Here is a 17,222-nt window from a genome sequence, read left to right as displayed (position 1 = left end):
GGGGGGGGGGGGGGGTTGAAGGGGAAAGGTGGAGCATGAATCATGTAACCATGTTAAAAATTAATATTAATAAATGTTAAAAAAAAAAAAGAATATCAAGGGAAATAATGAAAAGAAATGTGAAGGAAGGGGGCCTAGCAGTACCAGATATTAAACTTTACTATAAAGCAGCAGTCATCAAAACAATATGGTACTGGCTAAGAGATAGAAGGGAGGATCAGTGGAATAGACTCGGGGTTAATGATGTCAGCAAGACAGTGTATGATAAACCCAAAGAGCCCAACTTTTGGGACATGAATCCACTATTTGACAAAAACTGCTGGAAAATTTGGAAAACAATATGGGAGAGATTAGGTTTAGATCAACATCTCACACCCTACACCAAGATAAATTCAGAATGGGTGAATGACTTGAATATAAAGAGGGAAACTATAAATAAGTTAAGTGAACACAGAATAGTATACTTGTCAGATCTCTGGGAAAGGAAAGACTTTAAAACCAAGCAAGAGTTAGAGAAAATTACAAAATGTAAATTAAATGGTTTTGATTATATTAAACTAAAAAGCTTTTGTACAAACAAAAACAATATAGTCAAAATCAGAAGGGAAACAACAAATTGGGAAAAAAATCTCTATAACAAAAAACTCTGACAGGGGTCTAATCACTCAAATATACAAGGAGTTAAATCAATTGTATAAAAAATCAAGCCATTCCCCAATTGAAAAATGGGCAAGAGACACGAATAGGCAATTTTCAGGTAAAGAAATCAAAAGTATCAATAAGCACATGAGAAAGTGTTCTAAATCTCTAATAATTAGAGAAATGCAAATCAAAACAACTCTGAGGTATCACCTCACACCTAGCAGATTGGCTAAAATGAAAGAAGGGGAGAGTAATGAATGTTGGAGGGGATATGGCAAAATCGGGACATTAATGCATTGCTGGTGGAGTTGTGAAATGATCCAACCATTCTGGCTGGCAATTTGGAACTATGCCCAAAGGGCTATAAAAGAATGCCTGCCCTTTGATCCAGCCATACCATTGCTGGGTTTGTACCCCAAAGAGATCATAGATAAACAGACTTGTTCAAAAATATTTATAGCTGCGCTTTTTGTAGTGGCAAAAAACTGGAAAATGAGGGTATGTCCTTCAATTGGGGAATGGCTGAACAAATTGTGGTGTATGCGGGTGATGGAATACTATTGTGCTAAAAGGAATAATAAACTGGAGGAATTCCATGCAAATTGGAGAGAACTCCAGGAAGTGATGCAGAGTGAAAGGAGCAGAGCCAGAAGAACATTGTACACAGAGACTGATATACTATGGTAAAATCGAATATAATGGGCTCCTGTACCAGCAGCAATGCAATGACACAAGACAGCTCTGAGGGATTTATGGTAAAGATGCTACCCACATTCAGAGGAAGGACTGCAGGAGAGGAAACATATAAGATAAACAATTGCTTGAATGCATGGGCTGAAGCGGACATGAATGGGAAATAGACCCTGAACAAGGACACATGTTACAACCAGTGGAAATGTGCGTTGGCCATGGGTGGGGGGAGAAGGGGGGGAGGGGAAAGTAGGGACATAAAGTATGTAAACAGGTTAAAAACGAATATTAATAAATGTCTAATAAAAAAAAGAAAAATACTTTGTTAACTTTAAAGAGATTATAGAAATGTCACATTATTATTACTCGAATGATGTTGAAACAATCCTGAGCCAACATCACTGCAGCAAAGCCTTTGATCACATCATGTAAAGTATCTTGCAAAAGACCTATAAGTATAAAATTATCAATTGAAGCATCTGTTGTTGTTCAGTCATTTCGATCAAGTACGACTCTTCATGACCCAATTAGGGGTTTTCTTACAAAGAGAATGGAGTACTCAATTCTAGTACCTTCCCTCTTTTTATTTCCAATCTATCCCCTACATGGCCTGTTTGTACAAAGTTGTTTACATGTTGTCTCCCCCATTAAGAGAGTGAACTCTCTGATAGAGGGCATTGTCTTATACCTTTATTTTTGGTATCCTCAGTGATTAATACCGTGCCTAGACTATAATAGGCCCTTAATAAACGTTTATTGACTGGCTAATTGGCTTCTCTGATTATTACTATAGAAAAAACTCTAAAGGCAATCCCCCAATTAGCCAATTAATAAAAGGAGAGTAAACAAACTGTTGATGTTACTTTTATCTTCACTGTTGTAAAGTGTGTATAAAAGGGAGTAATGAAAAATAGCAACAATGCAGAATGTGCAGGGTATGCAAAACTTTTCATTTCAACAAGACCTGTTCAGGAAAGAAAGGCCTCAGAGATAAGACACCAAGGCAAAAACTGGTGTTGCCCTTGAACCTAAGCACCAAAGTCAAGTTAACAACCATTTCAGTGTTTACCAAGTGCCAGGCATTGTGTTAAGTGCTAGAGATACCAAAAAAAAAAGGAAAAAGATAGTCTCTCTCTGCTGTCATGGAGCTCACATTCTAATGGGGAAATGACATAAAAAAATATGCACATAAGAGAGATATAAAGAGGATAAACTGCAGGTAATATGAAGAACTATTGAAATATAAAATCACGAACATGTGAAAATAGGACCTGAACTTCATCACCACAAACTGGTCATCATAAATTAGTATAGCATATTCTTACAATCAAATTTCCCTAAAGAAACCACAAAATCACAGAAAATAAAAAAGGAATTGAAAGATAATTTAGAACAGAGGTTCTTAACTGTTTTTTATGTCATTGGATCCCTTTGACAATCTGGAGAAGCCTATTGACTACTCAGAATAATGTTTTTAAAATGCATACAATAAAACAAAATACATCGCACTACAAAGGAAATAAATTATGCTGAAATATAATTAGTGGGGCAGCTAGGTGGCTCAGTGTAGTGAGATCCAGGCCTAAAGAGGTCCTGGTTAAAATCTGGCCTCAGACACTCCCTGCCTGTGTGATCCTGGACCAACCAATTAACCCCAATTGCCTAGTCCTTACTACTCTTCTGTCTTGGAACCAATGTACAGTATTGATTCTGATGGAAGGTAAGGGTTTTTAAATATATATTTTAAATTAGCAACATATTTTTTAAACCACATTCATAGACCCCAAGTTAGGAATCCTTGATCTCAGCTAACCTTATTCCACTTTACAAAGGTGTAAACTGAGACCCAAAGAGAAGTTATTTAAAGCTAGCAAATGGCAGGGCAGGCACCCTTAACACTCAATCCACTGCTACTTCCCCTTCACAGCCATGTGGATCATAAACTGCCCTGCAATTAAGCACTAAATTCACTGTGAAGCTTTCCACATCTAAATTCTATGTATAAATGATGTGTTAGTGATGCCTAACAACATTTTGATTTTTAAATTATACTTGCTGAGAAGATCCTATTTAGGATTTCACATTAATCTCTACTAGCTGTCCACAAACTCAGTTGGTTAAATATGAGACAGAGTATAAGAGGTAGGAATGATAGGCACCAGGCTAGAGGGCAAACATACAGGGGTCAAGGAGGAAAACTGTTAAAAATTAGTTCTTATAAATACAGATGATTATAATGTCAGAACATTCATCCAACATTTATTAAGTACACAAAGCACTGTTCCCTGCACTGGAGGAGATACAAAGTTAACACAAGACACAGCCCTTGACCTGGTGAGGCTCATCTTCTAAGAAGTCAAATAAGACAAGAACACCAATAACTCTAATACAAAGTACCCCACAATAAAGTCATTAGAAAGGTACAAAACAAAAACAGTCAGCTCTGCCACAATTCAACATTCATTCTTAAATATCTGCAATGTAAAATCAAACAATAAAAACCAAGGGCTTATGGGAAACATGGAGTTAAGAGTATGACATTTAAAAACTTTTTGTCATTGGAGGCAGTTGGGTGGCTCAGAGCCTAGAGACTGGAAGTTCTAGGTTCAAATCTGGTCTCGGACACTTCCTAACTATGTGACCTTGGGCAAGGCACTTAACACCATTGCCTAGCTCCTATCATTCTTCTGTCTTGAAGCCAATACATAGTTATTGATTCTAAGATGAAAAGTAAGGGTTTAAAAAGAAAAAATCTTTGTCATTGACATAAAAAATAGGAACCTAATAATAAACAGTAGTACAATGTTATACATATTAAATGCTTAAGAAATATATAAATACTACAATAATTAGAGGTGGCATCTACACCCTCAGGCTGCCACTTAGCTTTCACTCTGAATCCTGTGAAGGAACAGGAGAAGGCATTGTGGGGTGAGGGATGGCAGAAATAAAGTGAATGAGCATACACCAATACTTCTTTGCCCACAGATCCTACTGCACTAAAATTTATCCAATAAATATGGCACTTTGCCTTGAAGGAGACCTGAAACGTACTTGTGGAAATGGACAAAGGGTTGCAGCTTATATCTTATTATGAAGTAATGGCATTCTTGCCAATAAAACCACACACAAGCAAATCTAAAATTTACGTTACGCTCAAATTGTTCCCTGCTATCCTATACCAATAAGATTGGAACAAACTCACATTTTCAAAATAAGCATTATAGCAGAACTAACTATTTCTAGCTGCTTCAAACTATTCCTAACCTAGTTTACTCTCCTGGATAGACAATACTGATAATCAGTCAAGTCTCTAAGCTTTGTAAATAATGAACTATTGTGTAAATGCATTGTTTTACTGTTCTGACCAAATATTACTCTGACAACATTTCCTTATTAGGTAAAACTTAAGGGGTACAAAGTCTAGTGCCCCTGAGTACCAAGGATATATGCTAAATTAACTTAGATACTAGAGGAAGTGGTAAAATAAATTTTAAAGTGTTCAGTATAACCCAGAAGGCACATCATGCTTGCCAAAGCAATAAGAAAGCATTTGTGCATCCTAGGCAGGAAACAGTCCAAATCTTAGAAATGGAAGGAATTTGAGAGATCATCTAGTGCAACTTCATTTTATTTTACTCTAAGGAAACTGAGATCCAGAGAAGGGAAGTAGCTTACCCATAGTCACAAACTTTGAAAACTGTAAGCTCCTCAGGTCTAAAAATTATTCCCCCTTTTTATTACCATCTACTAAAAACTTGGAGCCTTCAGTAACACATGGAAGTTGATTTGTCATTAAGGAGACCCTTCCAGCATTGTTTCATAATAGTTTTCTGCTCTGGCTAAACTCTATGTTCTTTACCTACCAATCAAACAAAAAAGTATTTTTAAATACCTACTACATGCTAGGAGTTGGTGATACTAATATAGAAGATAAGCCTTGTTCTCAAGGAACTTAAATTCTACTACAGGGATATAACATGTTCACTGCTAAGTCAATATAAACTATGTACAAAATACCCAGTAAATGGAGGAGCAATTGCCATTGGGGGAATTAGGAAAGAACTCTTGAAGGAAGTGGTATTTGAATAGAACTTTGATGAGAACTAGTGATTCCAAGAGTTGGAGTAAGGAGAGAGGGTCTTCTAGATTTGGGGAAGGTCATATAAAGGTATATTAGTACAAAGTAAAGTATCATTTAATAGGAAGTTCATTGACTATGTAAGCAGGAATACTTGTGTAATCTGTTTGGAAAGACAGGTTAGAAATAGATTGTGAAGGGCCAAACAGAAGAGTTCATATTTTTTTCGTAAAAAGAGGGGGAACCACTGACGTTTCTGTGTGTTTGACATCTCCAGCCTATAAGTTCTCTAGGTCCCTTCAAACTTTAAACAATCCTAATCACCTGCCTTCTACATCAAAGTGCTTCTTAAAACATACTGAATAACAGAAAATAAAGGAGAAAATTTATTAAAAAAAAAAGATTTTTAAATACCTTGAAAATACAAGATAGAACTAGTTTAACAGATTGTTTCTGAAAACTTTTTTTAGGAAACAAAACTTCTTAAAAAGAAAAAAAAATTATGGTCTTAAAAAAAAAGGAAAGTGTTCACCACAGAGATATGTACTTTTTTGTAAATGCTTCCAAATCAAATCTAAGCAATAAGGAAACATTTTAAAGTTGGCTGAGAGCTATCATACAACCCATATCTGAACAAGAATCCTTACAACAATTTCAACAAGCAGTCATATAGCTTCCATTTGAAAACTTAAAAAAGGGAAAACTTCGCTACCTTCTGAGGCAGCCTCTCCTACTTTTGGATAGCTCTAAAATTATAAGGAGTTTTTCTTTACAAAAAGGTTAACTCTGAATCCATAATTTCCAATTATTATGCCTATCCTCTGGAGATTTTGAAGGGCTGTGAATGCCAGAGGATTCTTATGTACTTCTGGAAGTGATAGGGAGCCAGTAGGGTTTATTGAGTGAGGGAGTGACATAGTCAGATCAGTATTTATAAGATCATTTTGGCAGCTGAGTGGAAAAGGATGGACTGGAGTGGGGAGAGAATCATGGCAGAGAGAACAACCAGCAGGCAACAGCCCAGGCAAGAGATGATAAGGACCTTTATAAGGGGGCTAGCACTGTCAGAGGAAAGAAAGAGACAGACAAAAGAGATATTAGAAAGATAAAATCAACAGGACTTGGTAACGGATTGGATTTGAGGTATCACAATAAGGAGTGGAGATTGTGGAGTTTTAGGTGATTAGGAGGTATGGGCGGGCCCTATACAGTAATAACTGTAAGGATGGGATTTGTGCAAGGGAGATGGGACAAAAGAAACCAGAGAAGGAGTGGCTGACAGTTGGTGACAGTTACTAACAGTTGAGAGACCAGAGAGAATTCTGGAAAATTCTCCAGAGGAGGAAGGAGAGGAAAAGGCTTCTGGAGGAGGACTGTGGGGAGAGAGGAGGAGGACATCCCAGTTTGGATCCAGTCCTGAGGGCTTCCTGAGGATCTTTCTTTGGACATTGAAACCCTGATTCCCTGGTCAAAGATTCCATCGCATATCACCCAGCAAGACTTCAAACACTGAGTCACCTAAGTCTTTGGACTCCATTTTGGGAGTGATCTCTTAATCTCCTTCGCCCATTACCCAACCTTGCTGAGAGACCCCCTTTCAGTCAAACCTTGAAATTATAGAAAAAGGATAGAAACAGAAACAGAAGGAGAAGGGGTAGGGGAAGAACCCCAATGGTTCCCACCCAGTAACGGACCTCATAGAAATAGAGAAGAGGGCACCCCAAAATCCCTCTGCCCTTCACCCCTTTCCCAAATTCCTGAATTGTGAATAATAAAAGCTATTCATTAGTCAGATAGTGTTCCAGAGTGATTGAGAGACAACGAGGGAGAGGGGAACCACAGCTTGGTCTGGCCACCTCCATCTTGAAGCCAGACCACCCACTGTGAAGTTGACTGACCTCAGGGGAGGCATATGTGAACCCCACCCTCATTCAGAATCAGACTGGGGTACCACGTACCTCATCTTATAGGGAAGCCATGCCCCCAACTCCTGTGGGGCAGCACAAACATCCAGGTCACCCAGTTTCGGGGTGACACCCCCTCAAAGTCTCCCAGTGTATATTCGGTGTGAGGAGAGCTAGAAGAGAGTCTCACCTCATAGACTCTATCTCCCCTCTATCATAACATTGGTTACAGAGCTCTGTCAATTATTACATAATAAGGATAGGCAGAGGGAACATTTATGGGGAGAAGATTATAAGCTCCATTTTCAACACATTAAGTTTTAGATGTCTATATGATATTTATTTTAAGATGATGTTCAATAAACAGTTGAAAATGCCAGGCTGAAAGTCAGCAGAGAGGTTAGGGCAGATCTAAGAATCATTAGCACAGAAAGGATAATAGAAGCCATAGAAACTTATGAGATCACCAAGTAAAATGGTAATAGGAGAAGAGAAGGGCCAGGGCAGGTTAGTTGTACTTTCAGCAAATAGGGAGTTCCAACTGATGTCCAAATACCAAGACTCTCATTACTACTGCAATAGGCCTCCATTCTAGGTAATCTGTTTCTCAAACTTCATTATTGAGTCTGTTGAGCTTAATATTACATAAGATAGTTATAAAGAAAAGAAAATAAAGTTCCTATTAAATTCCCTCTGCTACAAAAGAGATCTGTAGCTAGAAAAGGCATACAAAGAAGGAGCTGCTTATTGCCAAATAATGCTTTAGAACTACCGTTAGCCAGAACACAGCAGCCAAATGTAAAAGTATGGAATATTAAAGCAAGATAGGATCTTAAAGATCATCTAATCCAATTCCTTCATTTTGGAGATGAAGAAACCAAGGCTTAGAGAGGGGAAGAAGCCAGAACTAGAACCCATACTTCTTATCTCTGTCCAATGCTCTTCCCCACCCCCCCATACCATTTGTTCCAAATTCCAGGTCTGTTTCAAATGATGTGCAAGAACATAACTCTCCTCATGCCACAATTCATTGTATTTCTTTAGCTATGCCTCTCCATTTAATTCTTTGTTTCTAAATAGATTTGTCCTAACCAATCCCATCTCCATGTGAGTAAATATCCACTAAAAATTCGATTCATACTGTAAAAAGGAATTTTTTATTCCTTTTTTAATTTAATGAGGAACCTAGAGGTCCTCTTACCATAAAGATGTGTAGGGATTAACCAGCCCACAGTGACAGGAAGTAGAAACCATAAATACAGGAAGGAAGAACTATAGGGACAGGAAGTAAGGTAGAAAAAGGGGATAAAGGGGGACAGCATCAGTTGGTCAGGCTAGCAGTTGCTGAAAATTAGGGCTGGCAGTTGCGGAGAAGTTGGCTGCTAGGAGTGTGTTGGGTTGGTGGTTGGCATTTAATTGCAGGAATAGAAAGGAAAGCCTGAGCTTACTGAGAGGGCTTTTTGGCTTTAGCCTTTAGAGGGCTTTTGGGTTTTGGATTTTGGGCTTTTGGTTTGGACTGCTAGTTTTGTTTTTTTCTTTCTTGAACTTTTTAGAAGGTGGATGGTCTTCACTGACAGAACTAATTGGGGTTGGATTAAACACTGATTGGGTTGGTTTTGATTGGGCTGGATTGAATTGGAATTTTGTGGGGTGGTTGTTAGTTACAGGTAGATATAGGCAGTTTTAGGTAGTAATTATAGGTAGTTATAGGATAACTAGTATCGATATTAAGAAATTTTCTTTCTCTACCTTTCATATATTTCTCTTCTTTACTATTCATTTTACTATATTCTTTTGCTATCTCTAAAATTGTTTCATATATTTCTCTTCTTTACTATTCATTTTACTATATTCTTTTGCTATCTCTAAAATTGTTAAATTATTAAAAGCTGTTCTCTTATTTTGTCAAAACTCCTAATTTAACCCTTACTTTTTCTCTTTCAGTTTTGTTGTTGTTGTTGTTGTTGTTTTTAATCCCTTAACTTCTGTGTACTGGCTCCTAGACAGAAGAGTGGTAAGGGTAGGCAATGGGGGTCAAGTGACTTGCCCAGGGTCACACAGCTGGGAAGTGTCTGAGGCCAGATTTGAACCTAGGACCTCCAGTCTCTAGGCCTGACTCTCAATCCATTGAGCTACCCAGCTGCCCCTCTCTTTCAGTTTTTTAATCACTGTATTTTGTTTATTGTAAGAACAAGTACACTTTGGAGAAACTGGTTCTAATGTAGATATGATACCTCCCAATGTCTATACTCCTAACAATTCTAGTTCAATGTGTTGATAATTACATTTTTCAAAGGTCAGTGGTTGTTCAGATGCCTCTGCAACACAAGCTAATACACAGTATCTTCTACCTCCTTCTAGAGCAGTGGATTCCCAAAGTAGGCACCACCGCCCCCTGGTGGATGCTGCAGCGATCCAAGGGAGTGATGATGGCCACAGGTGCCTTTATCTTTCCTATTAAATGCTATTAAAATTTTAAAAAAATTAATTTCCAGGGGCACTAAGTAATATTTTTCTCTGGAAAGAGACTTAAGAGAACATTAATTTTGGCAAATATTTAGATGTAAGCAATGAATGGATTCATTCATCTATCAAGTTTTCAATAAAGAATATAAGTAATCCTTTAAAGAAAGTTATTACATAGAGCCACACCTACAAAAAATAAGTAAAATGTGAAGTTAATACCAAATATCAAAAGTTAATTTTGTTCTTTATTCCATAAAACCCCTGAAATCAACATTGTAGTATGCATTTACAGAGTATCATAATAACATGGGAAAGTATAAACATGATAAAAATGAATTAATGTCCTTTACCTTCCTCTGGCTCCCATTTCCACACATTGGATTTTCAATAACTTTTGCAAGGAAAGAATTTTAAAGGGCATGATGGAGAGAGCCAGGCAGCTGTTACTAAAATATGTCATTTTTCTTCTCTTACTTTTTTATACCTTAAGATTACAGGAGCTCAATTGTAAGATTGTATAAGGAAATGGAAGGGGCAATGGCTACAGAGTTAGCTATGGGGCTGAATCACAGCATTGCTCTTTAATGATTGGGTAACATTGAGACACTCACCTCACAACTGTATAAAATGTTACAGTTTACATAATTTATTCAATAATCACAATAAAGTAAAGGAAAACAATGCTGAAAGGCTTCAGAACTCTGATTAATGTAATAACAATCATGATTCCAGAAAAATTATGGTTAAGTATACTTCCAACCTTTCAGGAGAAAGGTAATAGGCTAGAGATCCTGAAAAGAGGAATATATTTTTCAGATAGCCAATTTGTTGTTCTGTTTTGCTTTACTATACATATTTTTATGAGGAATGGCTCCATAGAGGGAAGAAGGAGGAGAGTGATCACTAAGAAGTCACAGTGATATAGAAGAGCAGCAACACAATAAAGAAATAGCATCACTTCTGAGTGTTTCCTCATCTCTAAAACAAAAAAGTTAGAGAATTGCTAAAATCTCTATCTTTTGGGGTTTGGAAATCACTTTATTATTTGGCAATCCTATTATTTAACTGTAAGGATACTTACATTTCCCTGAAGAGGTATCCTTATTTTAACTAAATTTCCACAAAGAACTTCAAATCTACAAAATTAGAGAAACAATGTTTAATATAGTCTCAAATACCAAACTTAAAGATTTTCCAATCTAAAACTGATCATAAGTAAAACAGTATGTTAATAAAGTGTGATACTGTAAGCCTAACAAATATTATAAACACATTAATTTTTGTCTGCTTGAATCATAATAATATATATGCATCACTATGCTACACACCATGGTCAAAACAAAAAGATATAAAACAGGGAACCAACCAGGCTTCACATGAAAGAAAGATAGGGATATAAGTCTGAAGTAAGAGAAATGTTGGGCTCAATAAAAATTCCTACATTTCATGGTGAGAGTCAAGGAAGTAAATGACACCAAAGGAAGATCCCAGAGTTAGGAAACTGAAGCAAAGGAAAAAAATGAGATTGAAATGACCAATAAGCATAGAACTCTAGGCTACTCTAAACCAGAATACTCTAACATTCTTCACTCCTTCCTCACCAAATTATCAACAGTAACTAGTCTGAAGCTGGGAGTTGCTTTGGTTTGGTGAGCTTTTGCTTTGGTCTTTTTGTGGAGAGAGTAAAGCTTTGGTGGGAGCTCACTCTAATTTTATAATAAAGGCAACAAGAAAATGATTCACTTTACAGAAAACTGCTTTGCCATCTATTTCGTATGTCAAATGTAGTACACAAAGGACAGCTATATATTTTTAAAGAACTCCAAGAAAGAGATTCCACAAAGATCTCTCCCTCTCTAGCAAAAACGGATCTTGAGATCATGGACAAATGTTACAATTTGGATTTTCATGTATTGTACTGTTTCAGCTTTGAACTCATGTCAACTCAATGTCAACAACTACTCTGAGCATATCATTAATGGTCTTGTGACTACTCTAGGTTTTTAGCTTCAATTAATTACTCAAGTATGGTACAGAATCAATTAATTCAATAAGACTGTTAAATTGATTCATTTTCAAAAAATTTACCTACTAAGAAGATGTTTTGGCCATGAATTTTATGAATGGGGCCAATGTTAAAGATAAACAATTTATACCAAAATTCAGGACATCCTAATGTTTTATTATTTAAGTACAAAAATCACAAAAAAGCCAACCATTGTTTTTCTGGATATGTCTTAGAGAAGAGGTGTCAAACTCTGCAGGCAAATTTTCTAATCCCTATTGTGGTCCAAAACTGATTAAACTGGATATGAAAAAAAAAAATGTGATTGGATATGGCAGAAATTAGGTACAGACCAACATCTCACACCAAGTATAACAAGATAAAATCAAAATGAGTACATGATTAAGACATAAAGGATGTTATCATAAGCAACTTAGGGGGGGCTAGAAAGTTTATCTGTCAGATCTTTAAAGGAGGGAAGAGTTTATAATAAGAAAGAGAATATTACAGGATATAAAATAGACAATTTTGATTATATTAAATTTGAAAGACTTTGCACAAACAAAAGCAATTTAACAAGATTAGTAGAAAAGGAGAAAGCTGGGAGAGGGGGGAAATTTACAGCAAGTAACTCTCATAACTCCATTTCTCAAATACATAGAGAAATGAGTCAAATTTATAAGAATACAAGTCCTTCCCCAACTAATAAATAGTCAAAGAATATGAACAGATAGTTTTCAGACAAAGAAATCAAAGCTATCTACAATCATACAAAAAAATGCTCTAAATCACTATTGATTAGAGATATAAATTAAATATAACTCTGAGGTGCCACCTTGTACTGAGTAGAATGGCTAATATGACAGAAAAGGAAAATGACAAATTTTGGAGGGGCTATGGGAAAGCCGGGACACTACCGCAGGGGTGGAGTTGTGAAATGGAGTTGTGAAATCTTTCTGGTGAGCAATTTGGAATTATGCCCAAAGGGCTATTATATATGTATATCCTTTGATCCAACAATACCACTACTAGGTCTATCTCAAAAGAGATTTTTAAAAGGGTGGGGGAATGGCTGAACAAGTTATGGTAATGATTTTAATGGAATACTATTGTGATATAAGAAATGATGAGCAGGAGGGTTTCAGAAAAACCTGGAAAGACTTACATGAACTGATACAAGTGAAATGAGCAGAACCAGAAGAACACTGTACATAGTAACAACAATGTTCTATGATGAAAAGCTATGAATGATTTAACTATCCTCAGCAGTATGAGTGAATACAATTTCAAAAGACTCACGATGGAAAATGCCATTTACATCCAGAGAAAGAACTGATGGAGTCTGAAAGTAGACCGAAGCATACCAAATTTCACTTTCTTTCTTCATTCTTTTGGGAGCGGGGGGGATTTGTTTGAGTATTTTTCCACAAAATGATGAATAAAGGAAAATGTTTCACATAATTACACATATAAAATCTACATTAAATTAACTACCATCTCAGGGAGGGGTCAAGGGAAAGATGAAGGAAGTATATTTGGAACTTTAAAAAAATTTTAATGTTAAATTTTATTTTTAGATATAATTAGGAAAAAGGTATTAAACAAAACATGTTTGGGGGAAATTTAACAAAATTAATAAAAATACAAGACAATGTAGATAATGCTAACTTGTAGCTTCCTAAGTCAATGTGTGGCCTACAAGGATCTATTTCTATTTGAATTTGACAACACTATCTTGGCATATATCCAGTGGATTTAAATGTAGACAGAATACAATGTCACTAGATATTGATGCTATGTCTAAGTTAAATTTTTCTTGCCTGTAGATTTTGATCTTTATTATAGGTCCTCCTTGTCCCTACTGCATCCCTATCTATTCCTAGTCCCAAGATTTTTAGCAGTCACATTTTTAAATCTTGAAGCTAGCCAGTTCAAATTCAGAAGCTAACCACTTCCATCCCTCACCCTTACCCCCCAAATTGGCTCCAAACCTCACAAAGAATCCCTGGTACTTGGGTTTCAGAAAAGATAAAAGTGGGTCTGACAGCAACAGAGCAACTAAAGCATAAACTTCTATCAAAATGATAATATGCCCCCAAATCAAACCAATAATGGTCTATTGAATCATTATTCAAATATAATATGGCAAATAGTACTCCATAAAGCAGTTACAAGTATCTTATCAAACTTAATCTCCCTCAGACAGCACACTGTGGCCAGACAAGCCATTTTACTAGAACAGTACCATGTTCATTTCCATCTCTATTAACTACCTCATTCTATTGCTTTAACCTAAAATGCCTGTCTAAATTTTACTCATCCTCCATTCATTCATAAAGTTGTTACTTGATTACCCATATCTATATTCTTTGATGAAATTCAATAGATTTCATTGTCTGTAGTACTCATTTTGGCACTTAAACATACAATATATTTATGTTATATGAACATGTCATATGTTTCATAAATGTCACATCCAACCAAATGAGACTTCTCTTTAAGCAAAAGACTATCTTATAGTTCATCTGTATCCCCCATAGGCCTAGTACGGTGCTAAGAACATACTCTAATGATTCAAAAGACTGCGGATTTCCTCAGTGCAAGAAATCCTCTGCAATTTAGAGTATATCCTCTCCATGCCTTAGTAGGCAATGCTACCTGAGGGGCTATGGCCCCCCAAAATACCTGATGGTCAAACCTCTGGTGGTTGAGTCTCTCTGAACTTGATCACAATGAAAAACATACACATACGTATACATACATATACATACACATACATACACATTTATATATTCCATTACCAAAGGGAGTACTTTTACCTAGGAAAGATCTACCAACACTTGTATTCCCTCAACAAATTCTGCTGTATCCCAGGATTACCTCCACACTGTAAGACATCAGAGAAGGGCTTGCATTAATGGCTGCACAGATCACAAGTAAGTATATCTATAGTAATCCTGCTTTAAGTAAATGTATGTAGGAGTCTAGGCTTGTACTAGGTGTCACTAAAGGGAAAGAAGATATTCTGAAAATAATCTAAAATAAGATATCACCAGTGTCTTTGGGACAAACATATACCTATTTAAATAGAAAAATCTCAGGAATATATATATAGGGGAAAAAATAGAAAGGCCTCAGTTCCTGAGACATCGACTATGTAACATTTCCCTGCAACACAAATCCTAATTTAATATGTACAAGTGAAATAAGTGATTTCATGCATTCACTCCTATAAATATTTTGGGATTGTTGGTTTGGTGTTGGGCTGTAGTTTGGGGGGGAGGGGTTGGTCTAGACTTGTCATTTCATCACTGTCGACAAACATGATTCAAGAAGTTAATTTATGCTTGGAGAAATGTGATGGTGTGCTTCCAACTTTATAGAATAAGTGACTTCCATAGGAAATTTATCATAGAAATGTTTATAGGTCCTGCCATGACTTCTGTTTCTCCATCGCCTGACAATGTTCCAATCTATCATATATCTATCTTTTCCTGCCAGTCTGATGTGCTGAGTAATCCCCTATAGATTATATCATCACAATGATATAATACTTTACATTTGCAAAGAACTTAAGATTTTTAAAATCATAAATATCATCTAACTAATATAAAAAGTATATTATTGCATTTGATTATTACAACAACCTTGTTAGGTAAGTAAAGCATCTAGTGCCTGGCTTTTCTTTAAAAATAAATTTGACAGCCTCAGGTACTTCCCAGCTGTGTGACCCTGGGCAAGTCATTTGACCCCCATTGTCCACCCTTACCACTCTTCCGCCAAGGAGCCAATACACAGAAGTTAAGGGTTTAAAAAATAAAATTAAAAATAAAAATAAATAAATAAATAAATTTGATCACCTTTCGGAAAAGATAGCTGCCTAAACAGAAACAGATAATCCAACTTCCACATATCTTCTACAGTAAAAACCAGAAATCTGAAACAGACAGAATAATGATTAGGAAATCCATTGACCAACTATGGTAAATGTTTTCTTGTACCTCAAAAATGCACAAGAGGGGATAGTTGGGTGGCTCAGTAGATTGAGAGCCAGGCCTAGAGATGGGAGGTCCTGGGTTCAAATTTGGCCTCAGATACTTCCTAGCTGTGTGACCCTGGGCAAGTCACTTAACCCGCATTGCCTAGCCCTTACCTTACATAGTGTTCATTCTAAGTCAGAAGGCAAGGGTTTAAAAAAAATACACAAGTGTCAGCCAGAAGCCCATAGGCAATTTCAACAAAGTTAGCACAAATAAGCAGGAGCCTCCTATGTCAACTAGAGGCATGCCACAGATAAGTGTCAAGAGACGCAACAACAGAGGATTCCTTGAGAAAGTCCCACAGGAGTTAATAACCCATATTGTGGCCTGAAGACACCAAGAACAGCAGTAGAGAGTTTAACATGGAAGCACTTAGAACCAGATGGACCAGAAGCTCAGGGCGCAGCAAAGTCTCTAACATTCCATCCTAAAACTATATGGGTCCCTTAAGATTCAGCACTGTGAATCTCAAAAGTCAAAGGAGATAGAGGTTAGCAAATGGCCTCAAGTGACCTATGGCAAGAACTAGCAGGGCCAACAATACTACTCAAAAGAAAAATGGCAAGAGTATAGCAAGTCTCTGGCATAAAGCCCCAATTTAGGAACTAAAGCTGACGAAGTAATGAAGACAAAATTGACTGACAAAAAAGGCTACAGATGTGCCCAAAAACCACCCAAGAAAGAGAATATAACACTGTAACAACTACAAACGGAATTCCAAAAAACAGTGGCTTCTCCCACTTCTACTCCTTGGGCCAAGGACTACATGAATACCTAGGAGAAATAAAGCAGGAGCTTTTAAAAATGAAATAAAAACTCTTGAGGAAAGAATTGGAAAGAAAATTAAAAAAAACTTAGAAAAGAAAATGACTGATTTTATTTAAGTAACAGAATCCCTGAAAACTAGAAAATAGCAAATAGAACTCAATGACTTCATGAGACAGCAAGAAATAGAACAAAATTAAAAGAATAAAGAAATGGGAGAAAATGTACAGTATTATATAGAAAAGAAATGACCTAAAAATAAGAAGAGATAATTTATGAATCATTAGTATCTATCAAGATAGTCAAATGGGTACATGATTTATACATAAAGTCTGATAACATAAGCAAATTAGGAGAGTATGGAATAGTTCACCTGTTAGACCTATAGATAAGGGAAGAATTTATCACCAAATAAGAGATAGAAAGCACTATAAAAGATAAAATGGATGATTTTTATTACATTAAATTAAAAAGAGGTTACACAAACAAAATCAACGCAACCAAGATTAGGAGGAAAAAATAAAACTGGTGGGAAATTTTAATATGTAGTTTCTCTGATAACCTCCTTTCTCAAATATATAGAGAAATGAGTCAAACTTATAAGAATACAAGTCATTCCCCCAACTGAT

The 17,222-nt window shown here is 36.3% G+C and overlaps 1 protein-coding gene across 1 annotated transcript in view; it reads right to left on the bottom strand.

Moving 5' to 3' along the window:
• The window catches only part of EEFSEC (eukaryotic elongation factor, selenocysteine-tRNA specific), a 364,013-nt gene that overhangs the window by 303,736 nt on the left and 43,055 nt on the right, over positions 1 to 17,222 (bottom strand). The gene's annotated exons all lie outside the window — the stretch shown is intronic.

This window comes from Gracilinanus agilis, chromosome 1 (assembly GCF_016433145.1).
Source record: "Gracilinanus agilis isolate LMUSP501 chromosome 1, AgileGrace, whole genome shotgun sequence".
In the NCBI taxonomy this organism is placed as follows: domain Eukaryota; kingdom Metazoa; phylum Chordata; class Mammalia; order Didelphimorphia; family Didelphidae; genus Gracilinanus; species Gracilinanus agilis.
Note: the sequence above shows the minus strand (reverse complement) of the source record. Positions and strands in the feature narration are given on the sequence as shown.